We start from the raw sequence: 15681 nt of genomic DNA, 5'->3' as shown, positions 1-15681 counted from the left end.
AATTACCCTCAATTACCGCGTCGCGAGAGCTACCCGGAAAGCTCTCTATACGGCCCCGAGCTCGCGACTCTACTGGAAAATATCCTATTTCGCACTCGGGAAAGGAACGGGAGAGAGGGGGATGCGCCGTGTATCGTACACAAATTGCTCAGCAAAAATCGATCGATAAATAATCCGGTCCGGTTATCGAGTATACGGTTTTCCCCATAGAACGCTGTTCGACGCCGCATCGCGTATCGCGTGAAAATAAGGCGCGGATGAGCTCTCGAAATACGAGAGCTTTAAATTCCGCGGATAGTTTCGTTCCTAATGAAATTGTTTTTAATTAAAAACGTCTGGGTGCAACGCTAGATCGATCCACTAGGATCGAACTCTAAAAACTGAAAACTCCATTAACATTTCCACATCTTGGAAGTAGCCATTTTATGCAATTAGAAGGGGAAATGTATACATTACACTTAAATATGTATATTTTTTCTATGTATTAAAAAATATTTCTTCGCGCGTAAACTGTATTTATTATTTTCATCGCTTGAGAGTAATTTTTTCTTTGTCTTTTTTTTTAATGATACGTTGAACACTTTTATTAATCTTTCACTATGCGAAACGTGGCGTTGATTATATCTACATACCCGTGATATAGCGCGTGCAAATATTTCTTGGCAAATGAAACTCGTTAGGTATACAGAAAGCTTTCGCGAAAGCGTATACGTAGTCACAGCCGCGTTTTTAATTAAACTTCCGTCCACGATGAAACGCAGCGATGCGGCCGCGCGTTGCAACACGTTCGTTAACTGTAGTGCATAAACTTTGACGAAAACTGCGTCGAAAACTTGGGGGTGATTTCCTCGCATGCCGCGGAGGAATTATTCATCGCGGTGATATTTCGCGCGATCCTTCATTAAAAATGGATCGAGGGAGAGAGAGCGCCCTCGCGTCGCGCATATTTTAGTATGCGCACTTTAATTATCGAGCTTCGCCAAAAGCAGCGAACGGTAAACAGAAACGATGTAATTCGATTCGCCCGGCACAAATATTTGTGGCCGTGTAACGCGCTGCGTTGTTACGCGACCCGAGGCAATGGGTTGCATTACCGGAACTGCGTAACACTGTGTATGTATATATATATATATATATATATATATATATATGCGCGCGCGCGCAGGGTTAACTTTGGACGCATCCGGAAACGCTGCGGGTCAGTTACGTGAAAATGCTCGACGCCACGCTATACATCGTGTTTCGGCATATAGGGCTTTGCCGTAAGTACGGTATTGTGCAGTTACGCAAGAAGGATTATGCCACAGGCAGGGACGGATTAATCTATCACTCGTGAACGAAAACAATGGCACCGCGATTATTGATTATTTTATGTATCTCGCGAACAATTCCGCATTATAAAATAACAAAGTTGCGAAATTAACATTTATATGTATGTACAATGCGCTTTCAGATTAAAACGTTTCTCTCTCTTTCTCTCTCTATAATATTGTATTTGAAGATAATGAAGTGTACGAGATAATTGTGATAAATACTGCAATTATACCTAATTAATACATATGATTGTAGAGGTAATATAGAGTAATCGCGAATAACAAAGTATTATTAATTGATGAAAATTTCAACGATAATTTGCAAATATTCCCTAGATACAATAATAAAGATAAATTATATACACATGTATGCTCTGCCGAGTGTGTACTTGATTGTATTTAATTTAATTTATATATATATTTGCTCCAGAGCAAATATATAAACATAAAATTCTCTCAAATATCTTTGAAATAATGTACATATTTTAATTCGCATTCATATATGTAATAGCGTCAGAGATTTCAATCAATTGTCATTACAATGTATATCGGATACAAATTTCATTCATGCTTCGTATCGAATATAATATAGCGACCCTGCTTCTCGTGCGTGCCGGATCGGATGCACGCAATTGCGGTGCAGCTTGACGGTCGGCAGAGGGTCTATGTATGCACTCGAGTGCATCCCGAATCGCATAGGTCAGTTACGAGAAAATATTGACTGATCGCGCGTAATGGCGCGCATCCGATATTAACGATAGAACCATCCCTTGGATCTCTACCCACTATCTCTCTGGCTCGTGCGCGAGTTGTACGTGAGGTATACACGCGTGGATTAATACGCGTACGCACGGCTATAACGTAGAGGTAAACATAGGCGCGCGGATATTAAAGCGAGCGCATTTCCTGGCTTTCCGCATCAATTGTCATTAAACGACATGATTATTGCACACGTTGACGATTATTGCTGCGATAGACCATTACCGAAATATCCGAGCGAGAGGAGAGCTGCGGTCTCATAATGATCGATAACCGATATATATATTCATCGGTTATTTCGTTAATGGCACATTGTGTTAGCTATAGTGGCGCATAGTCTCTCTCTCGCGAAAATTGCGACGTTTCGTTAACGAGGCGCTTCGAGAACCGCTGTTAGCTAAAGTGTTGTTGTCTCCTTGTTTTGCGCGAAATATCGCGTACGATAAACACGATGGGTAAATAAAGAGGCATACGGTGGATAAAATGGAGATTTTCAATACGATAGTTTATATTAACTTGCGTTTTTTAGATTTATATTCGGCCAAAATAAAAATGAGAATTGATTGGTGCCATTTTTTTAAATTTAAATAATTGTAGTTGTATTTACAAAACAGCATTTTATAACGATACGAATTAAATAATTTTTTTAGATTGCTTGTTTGATGATAGGAGCTTCGTACAAAATTGTTAAAGTTTGATGTCCGGTGGTATTTAAAGTTGTGTCGATTTTTCTGATTTTTTTTTTTTTTAAGAGCGACAATACAGTTTTTACGCTGGGCCCTTCGCGGAAAAGGGAAAGGAAAGTAGAAAATCGAAACAGCTACCTGTTGATCGTGTAATTTTACCCATTTAACCAATTAACGGCGGATATCTACGATACACTGTATCCGCGCGCTTTACAAAGAATCAAGACTTTATGTTAAACGATGAAAGGTTGTCAACCCTCTCGTTTATAATATCGCTGGCATATATTACTGTTGTTACGTCAGCGACTTGATGGCTCGGAGAAGAGTACCTGTTTAGCATCGCGTTTAGCAGAATCACGCCGCCACTTTGGTCCGATACTCGTGGCTGTCATCACGAATGATCGATCATATCGTCCATCCGTGCGTAGTCGAAATGAGGATGATCTCGATGACTTGCACCCACTGAATTACGTCTCGTATGTTGCATATCATATAGAGAAAATCCCTCATGAGCGTGTCATATATGTGAAAGAAAGAGAGGGCTAGAGAGAGTGATATGGGGGAGGGAAATGGAAGGGGGCGTATGCGCCATCGATCCTACGAAATAAACTGCTGTAAGCCAATTGAGAGAGAGGATGATAAATCTATTTTATTTTTAGCGAATCATGCAAGGAGGGAGAGTAATGGAGATTATTAGGAAATGCAGGTGCAGTTTATGGATATTATAAGCTCCATTGAATGGCTTTCGTAAAAACAATAATAGATATCGTTTAAATGTATGATAAATTTATATCACTTTGTCTCTGGAAAAATATATGTATATAATTATATTTATTCACATCATTGAAAATGACAAGATAAACAATTAGTATCGAGAAATTTAATCAAAAATTTTTCCTCAATATTTAATTTAAATAAATTTTTTTCTGAATAATTTCTGAAAATTCGAACAACAGATTATTCTTACTTTTAAATTCAGTTCGATATAATATTGTTAAAAAATTTTTTTGGAATACGAGATTCTGCGTGATATAATTGATCGCTATTGAAGTAGGAAAGAAAGAGATTTCGCGTGCTGGTTATAAAGCGTCAGCGTTCGGAATACCAACGAGAGACGAATTTATCTTCTTCCATTTTCCGGGGCTGTCATATCTCTCGCGACGGTAACGAGGGGAGAGAGACTCGGCATTTTCAGGACCGATTTCGGTTTATCATGACGGCTTATCTGCTATACGAATATTCACGCAAATTTATCGATCTGTCTACAGTCGTTGCGACATAACTGGCGCTTCGCATCGGCTCTCGAGCTCTCAGCTTTATGTCGCGTTCCCTCGAGGACGCGATAAGGAACAAAAAAAAAATAAGAAGCCACCGGCAGCGTCGCGTTATGAGCATGAATTTTTATATTGAGATCTTATCGCTCACGGGTATTCGGCATACTGCCGGGACAAGGGATAATAAAGGAGGAGATTCGCGGCTATAATGATGTTCTCGCTGCAACGCGCGGTTGCGCGGGATAGCCGATTTATTCTTTTCGTCCCTTTCGATATCACTTTTTTTTCTTATTATATAACTCTGCACTTTTTAATCTGATTTTAGTTGTGTGATCTGATCGGAAAAAATATATAACTCAATTTTAGAATTTATTAATGAATTGGTTAAAAAATCTATCCGTCAAAATTCTTCGCTTTATATTTTTTTTAGTTATAAAATGTAAAGTGTTTTATTTTTGAAGTACCATTTGTCTACTAATTGTCTATTAATTGTTTACATTTGTATACTAATTACAAAGGCACTTGATTAATTGCTACTTGATTCATCATTATCACGCGTAAGGATATATATAACTGAACGGTATCTTAACTATGTATGTGATTATATATGTATATGCAATGCCGACTACGAGAATAGACTGTCAGGCAGCACGCGCGACGTGAGATATGTATATAATGTGTGATGTAATCAAGGCCAGAGCGATAACATGTGCTGGAAGAGAATACGAAACGATATATTAAAAATACATGGCCTTTACATTTACAGAATATTTATATAAATGAATTGAATAAATGTATTGGCTATTTCACTTAATATTATTACACAGTTTAAAAAAAATTATGATATAATTAAGGTCTCTCATGAAAAATTAGTACAAAATATAAAATACTTATTCTCGATGGGTTTTAAGAAAACAATCATTTTAATTATAAAATAAGATACTTATTAAGATATATCGTATATAATCAATGCACATGCACGTTATTTTAATATGTTTAAATTTATTGTTAAAAATTTTTAATTAATTTATTATTATATTTCGATCTATATCAAGTGTCTATTATGGGATGAGCAGGCTTTGTGTGCAGTTATGAGAGCTCTTTTTCGAAGGCAGCGTGGCCGAGCGGTCTAAGGCGCTGGTTTTAGGCACCAGTCCGTAAGGGCGTGGGTTCGAATCCCACCGCTGTCAATTTTTTTGTTATTCTTGTCGTAGGTGCCATATATAATAAAAAAAATTCAGAGTTATAAATGGATAATGCATTTTCGAATTAATTAAATTTATTGCATAGAACAATTATTTTCAATTCGTCGTAGTAATTTACATCGATATCGTTAAATAAATCAATAATCGTAGTATAGATATGCCAAGACGAATAATAATAGTAAAAGATTTATCTAAATTAATCATATGTAAACAATATCGATTTTTTAATAATTTGATAAGATAACGACACGAGAGAGAGCAGCAAGGCTAACATTGCAATAATTTATAGAGCTCTCTTTTATAGTAATATAATTTTACTATTTATAACACTAGAACAACACAAACGCGCGCTACGCGATTCGTCAATTTTATATAAAAAAAGAATGATATTTTTATATAGTTTGTTTAAACTTGATTAATATTTTAAAATTTAATTAGCAAATTAACGCTTTATTAATATTTTTTGACATACAGCTGATTAAAGCGTTAATTTGCTAATTTTAAAATAATAATATGTTTTAATACTTTAAATTTGATTAATATTTTTGACAGTAATCAGCTGATTTCTGTCAAAAAATATTAATCGCGGACAAAGTATATATTATAACATATTATTTACAACATATTATAATTAAAATAATAATATTTTGTAAGTAATATAATATGTTATAATACTTTATATCCGCGATTAATATTTTTTGACAGAAATCAGCTGATAACTGTCAAAACTATTAATCGAGTTTAAAGTATTAAAACATAATATTATTTTATTTTATTTTATTTTAGACAAACTGCTAACCCTCGCGACGATAGCTGCTCGAGGCTATGAATATAACGCATAACGCGAATCGAGACAGCTAATCAGTATCGTAGAAAGGCGACAACAATATCAATAACATGCCTTTTTTAGAAAGGGGATTAATAAACACAATAATAATTAAACACAAGCTTATGTTAATTATATAATTATGCATATAATTTAGAATATGAAGTTTATAATCTCGAATTTTAATCTCGTAATACTAAAACATTTAAAATATGCATTATTTTATTGAGCAACATAATTCTATTGATAATATAACCTCTGTCAAATCAAAAAGCTTTAGAATACCAAAAGTTAAAGGTCCCACCGAGATTTGAACTCGGATCGCTGGATTCAGAGTCCAGAGTGCTAACCATTACACCATGGGACCTTCAAAAATCCCTGTTGGTGAGAAGGTTAAAATGACACCTTGACCTGGGTCATTCACGATATAAATTATATTGGATTCATTCAAACATCTCATGAGATAACGATAACATTCAACCTTTCGCGTTTCGAAGCATAGATTTGTGTTGCTCATCAGTTCGATGATATTCACATTCACTTTTATGACTGACGTTTAATATTTGACTGTATAATTATATTCTGGAGTAATTTTTATTATATTTGATTGATAAGGAATTGTGTTATACCAAAGATTGCTACTCTCGTGTTAGCAGAGAATTAAAAAACGGGGATGTAGCTCAGTGGTAGAGCGTTCGCTTTGCATGTGAAAGGCCCCGGGTTCGATCCCCGGCATCTCCAATTATTTTGCTGTTTGATCGCTTAAATATATTATTTTATATATGTATATATCACATACTTGTCACTTGCTCGGATCTTGATATAAATTTTTTGTGCGCGACGATAACAAATATAATTTTTCAAGATAAATGCTAAATTTTTCTTTTATTTGTATATAGAGATGCTACATCCCTGTTTATGCATCATAGTTTTTTTAAGTTTAATTTATTACACACGCGTACGTCTGAGAATTATAAAAGATTATTTTTTATTATGAGAATTCAAGGAAGAATTAAAACTAATTTATACACATACAGATACACATACATATACATATGCATGTAATTATATATATACATATAATTTTCATATTTTATATTGAGAGCTATGTTCGTAATCTCGTCTCGTTATTTGTCTCGTATTGTCACACTCTTTATCGACTTGATTTGCGCGAACAATCACGCATGCTCGTCCGTCATATGAGAAAAAAAATCGCGTGTATTTAGAATGTCAACCGACGGCCGTGGCCGTATGTAAAGCGCGACAGGGGAGACGATGGCATGCAAATGAAGCCGAGCAAAGAGATTGAATGGTAATAGTCTTCGATTCGTCATATGCAAAAGTTGTCCTGTGTGTATATCCGCGGGCCCCTTGTCGACGCGGGAGAAAGATGCTATCATTTGAATTGCCGTCGTCATCATACGGGTAGAGATACGTTATGCCTATCTCCATCGAATATACCCGGGAATAATCGTGCGAAATATACTGTGACAGGATTTCCTTTTCTCTTTTTTTTCTTCCCGCGCGCGCGCAAGGGATGAATGCAACGACGATGAATCGCACGTGGGAATTAATCATCGTTGGAAAAACGACGCAATAAGGTAGAACACGGTTCTCCAACGTAATCGCACGCCGATGAGTTGTGCGAAAGGCAAGAAAACGTTTGTAGATAATGACCTTGATTGATTGTAAGCGTGCATGGCAGTTCGATGGTACGATAGAATTAGGTATGCATTGTGTGACATATTTTTCTTCGCTTGTCCCGTTTGAAACGTACTTATAATAGGAAAATCAGATCAGAGAGATAGAATTATAATTTATTAAATTTATTGTTAGCCTCGCTCAATTATCTCTTTGTGAATGCATCTGAAGAGTGAAGAGTTCTTCAACAAAATAAGTATTTAATTTATTTAATTTTTTTTAAATGAAGAATTTTTCAACAAATGTATAATTTATATTAATTTTTGATAACAAGATTTGTGTAGCACTTTTAAAATATCTGAAACTGATGCTATGCAATTCTTTGAAAACTAAATCCCGCATGAAGAAAAACGTATAAATTGGATATGTATGTGCGCGATATCAGACAGATTCGGCGAGATCTAATAGAGTCGCCTTAAATCTGCGGTATTCGAAATATTCCCTCCGAAGGGGAAAATAAGAGAGAGAGAAAGAGTTTGTCCGGGATCCCCTGTCACTGAACCGTTATAATATCCTGTCCGGCAATCTCGGGTATCTATTTTGTCCCCGAGGAGAAGCATAACTATGTGAAAAAAGCATAAAAAAAAATCTCGTCGCGCATAGATATCGAGTTTTGACCCCCCTCCCTGGTTGGGGTCAGCAGTGGAGCGTATGACCATTTTGTCACCCTCGCCGAAAATTTTATTTACGAATATCTTTTCGTCGCGCGAGCACAAGAGCGTTCGCGCTGTCCGAATATGCGCGATGCGACATAAAAGTGCCGGCACTCCTCCCCCGCGTCAGTACCATCGCGGATTCCTTCCGCGTTACAAGCGACGAAACTTCCGGCTGAATGTAAATGTCCAATTGTCAGCGGCGCCGCGCCCCGTTCTCCTCGACGGACGTTTTACGGGCAATCGACGACGAAGAAATAAGTTGTCTGCGACTTTTTTGTGTCCAGCTATATGGAATGCGTCATGGATGAATTTTGATTGCGCGTAAAAATTTTCGCGATCGCTCCATCGATATATATTTGCAAACATATTGTACGAACGAACACGATTTTACATAAATATTTAGTAAATATATTTTTTTTTTTTTCAAGAATTTAATTATTTACTATATCGATTAATTATTATAGAATGTACTTGATTCAGAAAATATGCTCTATGAAAATTAATTTTTATTTGAGAATTTAATGTGGATTATAATCGATCTCCTTATTCAAAATTCGCATCATTAGTCGACTTAAATAATTTCGTGACTTCCGAACAAACTGCAAGAGGCTAAATTTACGGGGAATGTCGAACAAAAAATTGCGACGGATATCCAATGACACGAACTGCAGCGGGAAGTGACGAGGCGCGAATAAATGAAGAATTCCGCGGAGCGAAAATCCATCAGATAGAGATCACGCCTGTTTCCACGTCGGAGACAATAATAATGCTGCTGCTGCTGCTGCTGGCAGACGTTTTTTGTATTCCCGGCTTTCTTCATTTTTCCTTCGTCGGCTGCGCTTCCTAGAGACGACGCGGTCGACAGTGGGGTGTTTTAAATATTTAGACGGCTAATTTTCGCGAGGATTTTTAAGCCGACGGAGGAAAGTGAGAATTGAAAAGGAACGCGAGGCGGCGGGGAGAAGCGACCGAGCGAAATGTCCTCCAGACTGAAATAATAATGAGAGGCGCCAGCGCCTTTAATCACGATATTAAACATTTACGATCGCTACGGCGGTGTCCTGCTACGTTAAGACTTGCTTCGCTCCTTTTCCTCGTGCGGCCTCGATCCGATCTTACCCCTGATACAAAGCGACTTTTGCTGTAACCCTCCCGCGTCCCTTGTTTACGTCTACACGGCGTATATATAACTGATACCCTTATACGATGATCTATCTCGCCTCGGGGTATTCTGAGTACAGAATTTAATCTGGAATGCATTTTAGCTTGTCATGAACGAGATGTAAACATACATCTCTTGGAAATTTGCAAAGTTTATTTAATCATGTATATGTATATTATACTTGTACACCATTATATTAATCAGTATAAATTTTTATTACGTAATCTCTGTTTAATGAGCTATGCAGTTTGATTTTATATAATCAGAAGATGCAGAATATGGATTACAATGATAGACGTTTAGATTAATAGATATTATTTTACAGTGCGTTTTTATCTATAAAAAGAAGAGTTGAATGCGTTAAACGAATAAACTTGGGAAAGGGACAAATCTACTACAATAGATCCGGGTTCGAGATTATTGTAAGGGACGAATGGGGAGATGGAATATAACTTGCAGTAGAATGGGCAATTCGGGCGAAAAAGGACTGTGGACACTGGCGAAAAAGTTCATTTTTCTTGGCCGACGTTGCTATCGCCAGATTATGTCCCGCGCAGCTATATTGATGACAGCGGCAAAGCCGCCGAACCAGCCAGCTCAATCTAGTCCATAGTTTGTTTTGCTTTCACACAATTTGTCATCCATTGTCTGGGCGTACGTATACTCGCTCTGCCCCGACTGCCTCCAATCGTTATTTATGGTTTCAGAGACGTCTGATTAATTTTTGTCTCGTTCTCTTAATGTCTGAAAATTGTTGGCTCGGTTTCAAAATTCTGTAACAAAGCGCGTTTTCGTTGCAATTAATGCGAAACAATTTTCCGTGGGGATATACGAGGGTACGATTAAATATGAATATTCAGTGAGCTTACGATAAAATTACATTTTTAAGCCGCGATTTAAGATGACAGTAATTCGAGGTGATAGTCCGCCTGAAAAAAGAATAATTTAATATTCCTTATTCCGCGTGTAGTAATGCGATTTCATGGAACGCCGGGCACGCGACGCCTGAGCATTAGAAATACGATTTTCCTTTCACAATCGCAAGGGATGGATTGAACCGTCGAAAAGCATTTTTCTCGAGCCTAACTCTGAATTTTTCATTTTCATGCTTCGTTCTCCATAAATCGAATCATGGTAAAAAGTGCAGTAGTAGTACAAGATCAAAAGTGAATAGAGAGAAAGAATATATCATTCTATAATTTATATCAACATCTCATTAATGCATATATATGTATAAAATATTTATTGATATTTTATAACAATTTTTTTATATAAAATTGTACATATATATTTATACATATATATTTAACACATATCAAAATTTAAAACAATATACACAATTGTATGATCAGATTACAAGTTTTTATTTAGACAATAATATATGCAAAAAGAATATCCGATAGTAGATGAAATAGATTCTTATTAAATCAGAATATTATTTTAAAAATATTGGAAAAAAAATATTTTACCTTATTCTTTTAGTTTTCTTTTTTCTTTATTTATTTCGATTTTGAAATCCGATCGGCAGAAGTAACAAACTGCAGGAAGGCTCCGTTGTGAATCCCATTCATAAGGGTTGCTTGAAATATATGTGTTCGCCCCATCTTTTCTATTTTTCTGACGATACGAGATGCCTTTCGTACCCTCGAACGAAGTCGAGAAGTTCACGCGGTAACATGAGAATGACAGCAGATGCAACGGAATGAAATTACAAGTTGCGTCCCGACATTATGTCGACGTGTTGTGCTTTTTCAGCGAAATTGTTGTGACAGGCACCTCAATGCGCGATTTTCTCTTTCTTTATCTTTCTTTCTTTCTCTTTCAAAGAATCCCCTTTGATGTAGGGTGGACATTTTTACGGTGTCAAGTCCCCGTCTTTTGGGAAAAGGGTCGCCTGTCGTTTGACTAATCCCATTTAATCGGTCGCTTTTCCATTCGATACGCTGTTTAAAGAACTAACGTTAAAATTTGAGAGTGATCGGTAAAAACGAGTTTGCATAACTAAAGAGAGACGTTTCTATTTTCACACGTGTATGAGATGTGTCTAACTTTATGTTGTACATATTAATTTTGTTACATATTATTTTTTAATCTACTTAAACTTTGCGTTTTATATATTTATTGTTGTTTAATATTTATTTTTTACGAGTATGTATGTGTGTGTATTGTATATATACACATACATACTCGTAAAAAATAAATATTAAAAATATATTGTATATATAAAATTTTTTATGTGTACTATATATGAAATTTTACTATATATACTATATATGAAATTTTATGTGTAATATATATATCTGTGATTATTATAATACGTGTTAACTTTTATAGCCGTACATAGAGTTTGACTAATGAAAGTCAACTTCTTTGAAATTGCTATTAGTTTCATTGTGAGGCTAGCAAGTAGAATTGAGACCGCACGAGATTGCGCCGGTTTATCTCGCGTTCTCTAATTGTCTGTGACTATTCATCAAGTCATTTATACTCGAAGCAATTATCACTACCATTAATCTTGAGACCGGGAGTCATCTCGAATCCGACTACGTCGAAAGCTCTCGCTATTTATCTCCTTGTGTAAAAATGTCTTAAAAATACGCCCTATCTTCTCGAGGCATAATTAAGGATAAATTATATATGATAAATCTAAATGTAATAAATAAATTTTCTAATGTTTAAAAAAACAAAGATATATATTTCTATTTCTTTCTATTATATATCTATATTTAGAGCATTTTAATTTTAATTGTGGATGTAGATTATTACAAATTTACGTAAATTTACATTATTAAAAAATAAAGCAGTTCTTTCAGCATTATTTATTTTATAATACGGATAGACAAAAAATTTATGCTAAGTGTGGGGTTCGAACCCACGCTCCCAGAATGGGAACCAGATCTTAAGTCTGGCGCCTTAGACCGCTCGGCCAACCTAGCTTCGATGAGAACCGAGCAAATATTGATAAATATCCCACTAATAAATTAATGTTTATACTTGATGTAATGACAATGAACTTTATTTTATGATTCATAAAATAAAATTGTCTAATTTCGTTATTTTGGCTACATTTAAACAACAGAAAATTATTTTATATTTTGGTTTCATAATTTTTTTATAACATTGGATAATGAATATTTTCAACATAATAATTTAATGAAAGAATTAATTATTAATAAGCGATAGGGTATATAATATTTCGGTATAATAAATTTTGTCTCGTATTTTTAATTCAGTTATGACTCCCCATTTTGCGTGGTCATCCTTTGTAAATTGTGTAATATCCCGACGAGTTTGACGGGACAGAAAACACAGCATGGCTAAATGCACACGAACTCTGTGCGAGCACACGCGAGCACATACGGTAATTTGCTCGTGACCGCTAATGCGCCGCTCTGTCTTTGTGCTGCTGAAAAAAATCACGGAAGTTGTAAAGCACGACGCGCTATTTGAATAATATCGTCATTATTCACTTCGCTTGTTCCACGATGTGACTAACGATGAGTCGAGGGGAATGGCTCGGTACTTGTGAATTTTGATCGTAATCGGCTAATCCGTGACGACCGTGGAACTTTGTGAAGAAAGTTCCTGGCACGTGTGTCAGATGATTTTTTTTAAGTAATATCGTTACATTACATTAGCTTTTTATTATTGATTAATATTACGATATTGAAAATTAATTTTGTTAATGTAAAAATTAATCTATTATATGGACTTGCGTTAAGTTTGTACTTATACAATTTTTTTTTACCTTTGTAAGAGGAATAATTCACACAGTCGGTGAACAATCAAATTTATATGTCATTCGTGCCCATCGTCATCTAAATATGCGCCCTTTGCACATAAGAGAGTCCAATGACCTGTTTCCATTAGTCGGTTTAACACTTAACGCCGCGCACCGTAGATTTGCACGCATATCATCCACGCTCCTCATCGTTTCTCCGCGCGATGCCAGGTTTCCTCTCACCCTTCCTCCTCCGTCTTATGCGGCGCACCTGTGCGGGCGTGGTGGGGACGATAAGTCAACGTAAGAGCGGCACCATGTTCAGGTTCAGGTAGGTGGGCATTCGCAATAAAAGCGAATCGTACGTCCGGGCGATGTTCCGCGACGTAATAAAAAAGGGAAACCCCGATAATGGTAGCCGGGGTATCGCGAGCGCGAGTTGTCGGTACGGCAACTCACGAGGCATAGTTGATGTTGTTGATGTTGGGATTGCGTGCCGCCGCGAATGTCGTACCAGTCTGCACCTATCCCGTTGTTAAAGCGTCCCTCCCCAATCACCTTTACCCCCTTTCCCCTCTCGCGGCCGTGTCATTAGCGTAATCATTCTCCGTCACTTGGACGATTCCTCGAGAGCGCGCCCGGACTCGCGAACCACTTCATATTTAAATCGTTTCAAGTTCGCTTCCACTTCCGACGCACGCTTTGGGGGCTTCCTGATTGTACACCGCGGGGAATCGTTAATGCTCGCCGATAATGACTCGTCTAGGGAGCTGCGCGAGGTTTGCGAGATAAAAACACTTTTTCTTACAAAAATATATTTTATTTTGTTATAAATGCAGAGCTGGAGATGCAAAACGTAACACAAATAATTTTAATTGATATTTAGAGACATATTACGTTATATATTTTTCATCTATTTATCTTTATAATGCATATGGAGAATAGCGATTGCAATATTTCAATATATACATTTGTCATCCTAAAGATTTACTTGTAAAAAGCACGTCTGTGTCGTTCAGGCCGCAACAGAAAAATAATTAGACGAAACAGACATTACTCGGCGAGCACGTGTGTCTTGGAATGCAAGCTACAGCTGTTAACCGCGCTTCGATTTTCTCTATTTAGGCTGCCACATGCCAACTTTATCTTTCTTTTGAGAACTAGAGCCGAGAGTGACGAGAGCAATTTATCTCCAAATTAGTTAACTATAAATAACGATCTATAATTAATCATGAATCTATAGTTAGTCATAATAATTAGTTATAGATATTAGTTATATAATTATAGTTAATAATATAACCGTAGGAATTTCAATTATTTCTAGTTAACTTTACATGATATTTTATTTCACGATAATAAATAAAACAATTGTTAATGATATACAAAATATTATACAATACATATTATTAATCTAAAATGTTTCTCGAATAATTATGTCAAAGTATCAGAGCGTATATATTCTTAATTATGGAATTATATAATTGTGCATATGCTTTCGTGGAAATCGAGTATTTACTATTGATCGCGCGATTACAGAAATGCATTCTATGCGTTGCAGTTGCATCGAGCGTGTCGGTAATTGATAGATAATATTGGCGAGAAATAATCGTAAGAAATCGCGAATGTAGAGCTTGAAGAGTGAACGAAGGGCTTTGTACTGACGTGATTGGCCAAGCAATTTGTTTGTAGAAGCTGATTGTGTCTATCGACGACTATGATTTGTGTAATCGTCTTCGACCCGGCGGGTTATCGCACTTACGGAACAGTCTCTCGTTGTATGATTTTTATTCGCTCGGAGAGTTTTCACCTTATCACTGTATGTAAACATTATGTGACCACTGCCTTACGGACGCAACGTTCTTACGCCATCTCCTCCTTGACACGCTTTAAATTAGTCCTCAAGTATCCCGAGATAGAGAGCAGCGTTGAAATTTCAATTTCAATTTTTATCGCGCGGTTGTCATGATTGATATCTTCTTGTGTGATCGGATTCGAAATGTATGTAGTTACAAGTAAAACGTTTTATTATTTACAAATTAAATAATATTTGAGAAATCCAAAGTATTCTTACAATTAAATATTAATATATGCGTAAAATATGTTTCTGAAGTAAACGGAGAACTAAAATTTAATACAAACATTTTTATAAATAATATGTAAAAATTGGATATTTTCTTGTATATTTTTTAATTTTTTAAATATTTTTGTTCGCGTTTTCTCTTGTTCGTTCATATGCCATGGAATTGCAATATATAATAGAAAGGACAGTGACATTTTTGCTTGTTAAAAGCTGGATATGAATATCGCTGAAGCGGAAAGAGGTGTAACAACGTCCTTTGACTTTGAGAGATAGAGAGAAAGAGAGAAAGAGAAAGAGA

General features: G+C 36.1%; 1 protein-coding gene and 4 non-coding genes across 5 annotated transcripts in view; 3 read left to right on the top strand and 2 right to left on the bottom strand.

Annotated features, from left to right (window-relative positions):
* LOC145937004 (uncharacterized) overlaps positions 1–15681 on the top strand; it is a 338257-nt gene that overhangs the window by 70279 nt on the left and 252297 nt on the right. The window lies entirely within an intron of this gene.
* Positions 5143–5222, top strand: Trnal-uag (transfer RNA leucine (anticodon UAG)). The gene has a single exon. It is a non-coding gene; the product is annotated as a tRNA-Leu (tRNA).
* Trnaq-cug (transfer RNA glutamine (anticodon CUG)) lies at positions 6359–6430 on the bottom strand. Its single transcript has one exon. It is a non-coding gene; the product is annotated as a tRNA-Gln (tRNA).
* Positions 6733–6804, top strand: Trnaa-ugc (transfer RNA alanine (anticodon UGC)). Its single transcript has one exon. It is a non-coding gene; the product is annotated as a tRNA-Ala (tRNA).
* On the bottom strand, positions 12434–12518 carry Trnal-uaa (transfer RNA leucine (anticodon UAA)). The gene has a single exon. It is a non-coding gene; the product is annotated as a tRNA-Leu (tRNA).

Source organism: Prenolepis imparis, unplaced genomic scaffold (genome assembly GCF_030444845.1).
Source record: "Prenolepis imparis isolate NDT839.2.m4 unplaced genomic scaffold, iyPreImpa1.0 SCAF_6, whole genome shotgun sequence".
NCBI classification, from domain to species: Eukaryota; Metazoa; Arthropoda; class Insecta; order Hymenoptera; family Formicidae; genus Prenolepis; species Prenolepis imparis.
Note: the sequence above shows the minus strand (reverse complement) of the source record. Positions and strands in the feature narration are given on the sequence as shown.